Source organism: Salmo salar, chromosome ssa02, assembly GCF_905237065.1.
Source record: "Salmo salar chromosome ssa02, Ssal_v3.1, whole genome shotgun sequence".
Taxonomy (NCBI): domain Eukaryota; kingdom Metazoa; phylum Chordata; class Actinopteri; order Salmoniformes; family Salmonidae; genus Salmo; species Salmo salar.
Window position 1 is genome coordinate 37515272 of NC_059443.1, and position 8612 is coordinate 37523883.

The following is an 8612-nucleotide window of genomic DNA, read 5'->3' on the forward strand; positions in this document are numbered from 1 at the left end:
CTCTTTCTGCTCCCCCTCTATTCCCTGGTGAGGCTGATGTCCTGAGCTCCCGCTCTCTCTCTCCCTCTCTCTCCCGCTCTCTCTCTCTCTCTCTCTCCCTCTCCCTCCCTCTCTCTCTTCCTCACTCTCTCTCCCACTATCTCTCTCGCTCTCTCACGCTTTCCCTCTCCCTCACTTTCTTTCTTCCGGTCTCTCTCTCTCTCCCGTTGCCGTGGCGCGTGTCGCCATTAGCATTCAGCAGGCAGGTGGTAACCGCGGCGACCTGTGGGAATACCTCTTGATTGAACTGATGGGATGTGAAAGGGGCAGGGGCCGAGGGTCTAGGGGAGGGGGTGTCGTGTTCAACAGACTTGAATCAGGAGTAATATTCTCTCATCACTGTGGTGCTGCAGCTGTGGAGGGCTATTAAACAGCAGCCCAAGGCCAATTACATTCAGAATCAATAGGAAAAAGGATAGGCTGGGCCCTTGACATTTTAGATACTTAAAATACAGTACATTCCATGGCTGTAGCTGAAATGCAAAGGGAAAAGACTGGAGGGCTACAATATATTATAGTTTGACGAAAAATGTTCACCAAGGAAGCACACATCATATGAATACAATAATAGCTATTGCTGAAAAGTAGCAACATTATTTCTACTCATACAGAATGAACAACTTGCTGCTGTTATATAGCAGCCTTACAAAAAGAGAGAACATGTCGGACAAAACACTATGCCTCCCAGCAGTCTACTCTGCTATTTGGACCAAAGCTAATACCCACCAATTCATTTAACAGTCCCGGATTACGCATAGTCAGCTATCTATCGCCCCCACATCTTTCACACAACCTTCCAAATAATGGCTTTCTCATTTGACACTAAGGTCTCAGTGTATTGAATTGAATATCAGATCCCTGAAACGATGAGTGAAAATAGAGGCTAAGTCATTGACCAATGTGCCAAATCTGCCAATACCGTTTATGTTTTCAGAAACACCTACAGGCTCTCTCTCAGTCTTTAGCCGACCGAGGCCAAGGGTATTTGTGTTGTTTGCCAGTGGGCCTGGCTCCAATCTAGGTATTGACATTTTCTCCAATGTGACAGTCGGGGGTTGGGAGAATGCGCATCACATTGACGTAGATAACATACCATTCCCTAGCAGTTGTTTATCACATTTTATCAGCAATAAAGAACATGTACTTGTCATATTCCACTCCAGGTTTCAAATTGAATATGGATTTACTATACAGGGTATGTCAGTGCTAACCCATGACTGTGCAATTAGTGTATATAAACTCAGCAAAAAAAGAAATGTCCTCTCACTGTCAACAGCATATATTTTCAGCAAACTTAACATGTGTAAATATTTGTATGAACATAACAAGATTCAACAACTGAGACATAAACTGAACAAGTTCCACAGACATGTGACTAACAGAAATGGAATAATGTGTCCAGGAAACAAAGAGGGGGTAAAAATCAAAAGTCACAGTCAGTATCTGGTGTGGCCACCAGCCGCATTAAGTACTGCAGTGCATCTCCTCCTCATGGACTGCACCAGATTTGCCAGTTCATGCTGTGAGATGTTACCCCACTCTTCCACCAAGGCACCTGCAAGTTCCCAGACATTTCTGGGGGGAATGGCCCTAGCCCTCACCCTCCGATCCAACAGGTCACAGACGTGCTCAATGGGATTGAGATCCGGGCTCTTCGCTGGCCATGGCAGAACACTGACATTCCTGTCTTGCAGGAAATCACGCACAGAACGAGCAGTACGGCTGGTGGCATTGTCATGCAGGAGGGTCATGTCAGGATGAGCCTGGAGGAAGGGTACCACATGAGGGAGGAGGATGTCTTCCCTGTAACGCACAGCGTTGAGATTGCCTGCAATGACAACAAGCTCAGTCCGATGATGCTTTGACACACCACCCCAGATCATGACGGACCCTCCACCTCCAAATCGATCCCACTCCAGAGTACGGCCTCGGTGTAATGCTCACTCCTTCGACAATAAACATGAATCCGACCATCACCCCTGGTGAGACAAAACCGCAACTTGTCAGTGAAGAGCACTTTTTGCCAGTCCTGTCTGGTCCAGATGGTGGGTTTGTGCCCATAGGCGACGTTGTTGCCAGTGATGTCTGGTGAGGACCTGCCTTACAACAGGCCTACAAGCGCTCAGTCCAGCCTCTCTCAGCCTATTGCGGACTGTCTGAGCACTGATGGAGGGATTGTGCATTCCTGGTGTAACTTGGGTAGTTGTTGTTGCCATCCTGTACCTGTCCCGCAGGTGTGATGTTCGGATGTACCGATCCGGTGCAGGTGTTGTTACACTGGCCTGCCACTGTGAGGACGATCAGCTGTCCGTCCTGTCTCCCTGTAGCACTGTCTTAGGTGTCTCACAGTACGGACATTGCAATTTATTTCCCTGGCCACATCTACAGTCCTCATGCCTCCTTGCAGCATGCCTAAGGCACGTTCACGCAGATGAGCAGGGACCCTGGGCATCTTTCTTTTTTGTGTTTTTCAAAGTCAGTAGAAAGGCCTATTGAGTGTCCTAAGTTTTCATAACTGTGACCTTAATTGCCTACCATCTGTACGCTGTTAGTGTCTTAACGACCATTCCACAGGTGCATGTTCATTAATTGTTTATGGTTCATTGAACAAGCAAGGGAAACCATTTGCAATGAAGATCTGTGAAGTTATTTTGATTTTTATGAATTATTTTCTGAAAGACAGGGTCCTGAAAAAGGGATGTTTCTTTTTTTGCTGAGTTTAGTAGGGTGGTAGTGGCTGGCTTCTTTTTGGAGGGAGCATACACGCACACGCATCACCCATCTATGCTATGGATGGATCCAGTGACGCAGACCAAAACAATGGCGGCTGAACGACATGAAAGCCCCACTACGTAAATGCTAATAGAAATGCATACGATCAACATGCAGTAGCTAGATAAGTCAGATTGTCTGCCTGTTGTGCCGTGCTTACGTCATCCCTACTATGAATGAAAACAGTCAGTCGCCGTGGTGATGAATAGTCACTCAAGCAAAGTATGAGCCAGGGCATAGACTAGACCTACGTCATTCCACTTCCTGACACAATCGTTATTGATCTTAGCATCACTATAATTGACTTTTGTCTTCCGTAGATCATCCACCACACAGATGAGGCTTTAGCCTGTGGGCTTAGTAATCAAATATTATTACTTAGCAAATATAGAGCAATATGATAAAGCTATAAACTATACAGTTGAAGTCGGAAGTTTACATACACTCAGGTTGGAGTCATTAAAACTAGTTTTTCAACCACTTCACACATTTCTTGTTAACAAACTATAGTTTTGGCAAGTCGGTTAGGACATCTACTTTGTGCATGACACAAGTAATTTTTTCAACAATTGTTTACAGACAGATTATTTTACTTATAATTCTCTGTATCACAATTCCAGTGGGTCAGAAGTTTACATACACTAAGTTGTCTGTGCCTTTAAACAGCTTGGAAAATTCCAGAAAATGATGTCAAGGCTTTAGAAGCTTCTGATAGGCTAATTGACATCATTTGAGTCAATTGGAGGTGGATGTATTTCAAGGCCTACCTTCAAACTCAGTGTCTCTTTGCTTGACATCATGGGAAAATCAAAAGAAATCAGCCAAGACTACAGAAAAAAAAATGGTAGACTTCCACAAGTCTGGTTCATCCTTGGGAGCAGTTTCCAAACGCCTGAAGGTACCACGTTCATCTGTACAAACAATAGTGCGCAAGTATAAACACCATGGGACCACGCAGCTGTCATACTGCTCAGGAAGGAGACGCGTTCTGTCTCCTAGAGATGAACATACTTTGGTGCAAATAGTGCAAATCAATCCCAGAACAACAGCAAAGGACCTTGTGAAGATGCTGGAGGAAACAGGTACAAAAGTATCTATATCCACAGTAAAACAATTCCTATATCAACGTAACCTGAACGGCCGCTCAGCAAGGAAGAAGCCACTGCTCCAAAACCGCCATAAAAAAAGCCAGACTACAGTTTGCAACTGCACATGCGGACAAAGATCGTACTTTTTGGAGAAATGTCCTCTGGTCGGATGAAACAAAAATAGAACTGTTTGGCCATAATGATCATTGTTATGTTTGGAGGAAAAAGGGGTAGGCTTGCAAGCTGAAGAACACTATCCCAACCGTGAAGCATGGGGGTGGCAGCATCATGTTGTGGGGGTGCTTTGCTGCAGAAGGGACTGCTGCTCTTCACAAAATAGATGGCATCATGAGGCAGGAAAATTATTTGTATATATTGAAGCAACATTTCATGACATCAGTCAGGAAGTTAAAACTTGGTCGCAAATGTGTCTTCCAAATTGACAATGATCCCAAGCATACTTCCAAATTTGTGGAAAAATGGCTTAAGGACAACAAAGTCAAGGTAATGGAGTGGCCATCACAAAGCCCTGACATCAATCCTATAGAAACTTTGTGGGCAGAACTGAAAAAGTGTGCGCGAGCAAGGAGGCCTCAAACCTGACTCAGTTACACCAGCTCTGTCAGGGGGAATGGGCCAAAATTCACCCAACTTATTGTGGGAAGGTTGTGAAAGGCAATTTAAATGCAATGCTACCAAATACTAATTGAGTGTATGTAAACTTTTGACCCACTGGGAATGTGATCAAAGAAATAAAATCTGAAATACATCATTCGCTACTATTATTCTGACATTTCACATTCTTAAAATAAAGGGGTGATCCTAACTGACCTAAGCCATGGGATTTTTATTAGGATTACATGTCAGGAATTGTGAAAAAACTGAGTTTAAATGTATTTGGCTAAGCTGTATTTGAACTTTTGACTTCAGCTGTATATAAGCCGTATACTGTAAACACATTATATAAGTTATATATAAAGTAACTGTTCCGTGTTTCCAGATTTCTATGAAATATGACCTGTAATTAATTGCAATATGAGTGAAATAGTTTTCCTTTCTAATAATTTTTATTTAAATATGTTAAAAATAAGCTTTTCTCTGTTGTAATGGTGTAGGCGTACTCTAACAAACAGAATGGTGTGGGCATATACCGGCCATTAAACATATTACATTTACATTTTACATTTAAGTCATTTAGCAGACGCTCTTATCCAGAGCGACTTATTCATGTAAGTAGACCGCTGATTGGCCAGCCCAGCCAATGAGCCAACATGACATCATGTTTTATGGCCACAAATGCGAGTACAGGACGAGTCAACAACATTATCTGGGTGTGAGTTAACAGAATATTAACTTTGAAACTTTTTTCACTGAACAGATACTTTAACAATATCTGTACAGTAATCCTATGACCTAGCCTCACTGATGGATGGCAAAGCCTGTTGTCTCACAAATAGTACATATGGAAGGAAGTATGTTATTTCAACAAACACATATAATGACTACCCCACCTAAAGCTTCTTCCCTCTCTGTGCTAAATATAGCCACAGTATAGTGGTTGGAGTCTGTGTGGCTGGCTGGCTGTGTATAATAATAGCATATTACATAAGTGCCATCCCCAGTATACTCCAGCAACTACAATATGAATCCCTAGTGGCTGGCGGTCTGTTTTGATAGTTACCTATTGGACAGTTGGGCCTCTCATTGTGTATATGCCCACAGAGAGGTGCATGGGAGCATGAACTTTGAAGGGATTGACAGTTGTTCTCCACAGACCTCCTCCACACTGTCCTCATGTCATCACTCGTTCCAAATGGGCCTCTATGTTCTCTCAACTTCTCCATCTGTCCATCCATCACTCAATTCTATAGTATAAGACAGGGCACAAGAGCCAAGACAAGGCAGCGTTATGGTTTGGAAAGATTGAAGATGGATGGGATGGGGTAGTGGAGCGTTGTCTGATCGATGTGTCCGATCGTGTGTGTGTGTGTGTGTGTGTGTGTGTGTGTGTGTGTGTGTGTGTGTGTGTGTGTGTGTGTGTGTGTGTGTGTGTGTGTGTGTGTGTGTGTGTGTGTGTACTACTCCTTCCAGTGCCATGCTGACAGTTGGTAGCACAAGGCTATAACCATAACATGAGTCACTAGAACATTTTATGGCAGTGGGAGAAGAAAAATCAAATTTTCTCTGTCCATCTGCTGGCTGGTGCCGTAGAAGAAGAAAAGCCCAGAAAAAGAACACATCTATTAGATATCCATAATTATATCATATCCCCAAACGTTGTTTTAGTTTCTTACTATATGTCTATCGATGCTGGAAAGGTGTTACGGCTATTTCAGACAGCATATCCTCTTGTATTTACGTCCAGGTTGCAATTACTGAAATGTCAGAGGTGAGAGATACTGAAATGCATTGCACAGGGGAATGCCACGGTGTGTTTCAGCTGACTGCTAACGTGAGTTAGTGGTGGTGGACTGAGCGGAACACTCTTAGACTCACACAAGTGCTTTGATGATATCACACTGGCATAGCGTTATCTTCATACAGAGCCAGTGATGTAGGAAGAAAATGCAGTGTCTGTAATTCATCTCCTAATGCTGAGAGCAGGGAAGCAATGGAGGGGAGATTAAGCTACAGAACACTACATGACCAAACGTTTGTGGACACCTGCTCGTCGAACATCTCATTCCAAAGTCAAGGGCATTAATATGGAGTTGGTCCCCCCTTTGCTGCTATAACAGCCCAGTCTTCTGGGAAGGCTTTCCACCTCATGTTGGAACATTGTTACAGGGACTTGCTTCCAGTCAGCCACACGAGCATTAGTGAGGTCGGGCACTGATGTTGGGAGTACACAGTTGGCGTTCCAATTCATCCTAAAGGTGTTCAATGGGGTTGAGGTCAGGGCTCTGTGCAGGCCAGTCAAGTTCTTCCACACTGATCTCGACAAACCATTTCTGTATGGACCTTGATTTGTGCACGGGGGCATTGTAATGCTGAAACAGGAAAGGGCTTTCCCCAAACTGTTGCCACAAAGTTGGAAGCACAGAATCATCTAGAATGTCGTTGTATGCTGTAGCATTAAGCTTTCCATTCACTGGAACTAATGGGACTAGCCCGAAACATGAAAAAAAGCCCTAGACCATTAATCTTCCTCCGCCAAACCTTACAGTTGGCACTATGCAATCAGGCAGGTAGCATTCTCCTGGCATCCGCCAAACCCAGTTTAGTGGTGGTTCACCAGATGGTGAAGCGTGATTCATTACTCCAGAGAATGCGTTTCCACTGCTCCAGAGTCCAATGGCAGCGTGCTTTACACCACACCAGCCGATGCTTGGCATTGGGCATGGTGATCTTAGACTTTAGTGCAGCTGCTCAACCATGGAAACTAATTTCATGAAGATCCTGACGAACAGTTATTGTGCTGACATTGCTTCCAATGGCAGTTTGGAACTCGGTAGTGAGTGTTGCAACCGAGGACAGACGATTTTTACACGCTACGCGCTTCAGCACTCGGAGGTCCCATTCTGTGAGCTTGTGTGGCCTACCACTTCGCGGCTGAGCCGTTGTTGCTCCTAGACATTTGCACTTCACAATAATGGCACTTACAGTTGCCTGGGGCAGCTCTAGCAGGGCAGTTATTTGACTGGTTGGAAAGGTGGCATCCTATGATGGTGCCACGTCAAAAGTCACTGAGCTCTTCAGTAAGGGCCATTCTACTGCCTATGTTTGTCTATGGAGATTACACGGCTGTGTGCTCGATTTTATACACCTGTCAGCAATGGGTGTGCCTGAAATAGCCAGATCCACTCATTTGAAGGGGTGTCCACATATTTTTGTTTATATAGTGTATATTACAATACACTGTGCCATTCTTGTCCATACTATAGGCGTTTACTCAGAATTCATCCTGGAGTATTATTCAGTGGGGGACGTTTAAGACAAGAATAGAACAGAGATTGAATCAAGCGTTCCGACGAAGAAGCTTTCAGTCTTGGAAGACACTATGACAGTAAATAGCATTCGTGTCTATGCATTCTTATTGATGTCTGCCTGTTATAAATTCACAAGAAGGTGATGAAAAACACATTTTTTTATTTATTTTTCCTTTATTTAACTAGTCAAGTCAGTTAAGAACAAATTAATATTTTCAATGACAGCCTAGGAAGAGTGCCTTGTTCGGGGGCAGAACGACAGATTTTTACCTTTTCAGCTTGGGGATTCGATCTTGCAACATTTTGGTTACTTGTCCAACGCTCTAACCACTAGGCTACCCTGGTTAGAACAATGTATCTGAGTCAGAAAATGGCTTTAGCAGAATATTGTTTGCTACTGACGCAGGTCAGGTCACAGCTGAGATCTTGTGTTGAAGGCTTGGTGTTCCCCGCGGGAGATGCAGAGATGCTTTACTCACCCACTAATTCTGTCTGCGAGTGATAAACGGGGGCCTGTGGAAGACCTTCATTTGTTGGATGTTATCGTGGAGCTGTTTGGATCGTTTTAGACTGTGATGGAGAGGAAACAATGTTTTCTTTAGTCAGAGAAAAGGCTTTTGTAAATTTCGATCATATACGTGTGACAACTGACAAAATGACGCTGTCGTAACACAAAACACTGTTGTGTCAGCTACAGGTATAACATGCTGTCTCTCACTGCAGCTATTGAAGAGGGCAAAACAAAACAATCCAGGTACAATACAATTACTGTATAACATCTCAT